The sequence below is a fragment of the Kryptolebias marmoratus genome, linkage group LG7 (assembly GCF_001649575.2).
Source record: "Kryptolebias marmoratus isolate JLee-2015 linkage group LG7, ASM164957v2, whole genome shotgun sequence".
Lineage (NCBI taxonomy): Eukaryota > Metazoa > Chordata > Actinopteri > Cyprinodontiformes > Rivulidae > Kryptolebias > Kryptolebias marmoratus.
In genome coordinates, this window is record NC_051436.1 from 13148328 (window position 1) to 13149031 (window position 704).

Sequence of the window (704 nt, forward strand, 5' to 3'; positions counted from 1 at the left end):
AAAAAAAAAAAAAAAAAGTAAAACTCAAAGAATACACACAAACCTTCCTTTAGTTGCAAAGTTTAAACTTTAAAACCATTCCTCGATTGGCTAAAATTCATACAACTTCTCCCAGACGCCGTCGGACTTCTAAACTTTAACATAGAAACCTTCGGATTACTTTCTGTTTCTCTTCGTCTTGCGCTACTAAAATGCTGCGTTCAAAGGGCCTCGGAAACGTGGCTTTTACAGCAAGCGCCTTATTTACGCCTACACACGTGGCCAAAATTGTTGGCAAGTCACGTTTATTGAAAGAAAAACTCACAATGGTCACAGAAGTAACTAGAATCTGACAAAAGTAATAATAAATAAAAATTCTATGACAATGAACAAATGAAAGCCAGACATTGCTTTTCAACCATGCTTCAACAGAATTAAAAAAAAATGAAATAAAACTCATGAAACAGGCCCGGACAGAAATGATGGTACCCTTAACTTAATATTTTGTTGCACAAACTTTAGAGGCAATCACTGTAGTCAAACGATTCCTGTAACTGTAAAGGGGGACTTCTGCACCTCTCAGCAGGTATTTTGGCCCACTCCTCATGCAAACTGTTCCAGCTGTCTCAGGCAGTGACGTGCGGTGAGGTTCATGGTTGGTGAGGCACAGAGTCAGATTTACAAATATATAAATCCAAAAGGGTAGCTTATTCAATTGGCTACTG

General features: G+C 38.4%; 1 protein-coding gene across 11 annotated transcripts in view; it reads right to left on the reverse strand.

Annotated features, from left to right (window-relative positions):
- The window catches only part of LOC108228628 (probable ubiquitin carboxyl-terminal hydrolase creB), a 19194-nt gene that overhangs the window by 11709 nt on the left and 6781 nt on the right, over positions 1-704 (reverse strand). The window lies entirely within an intron of this gene.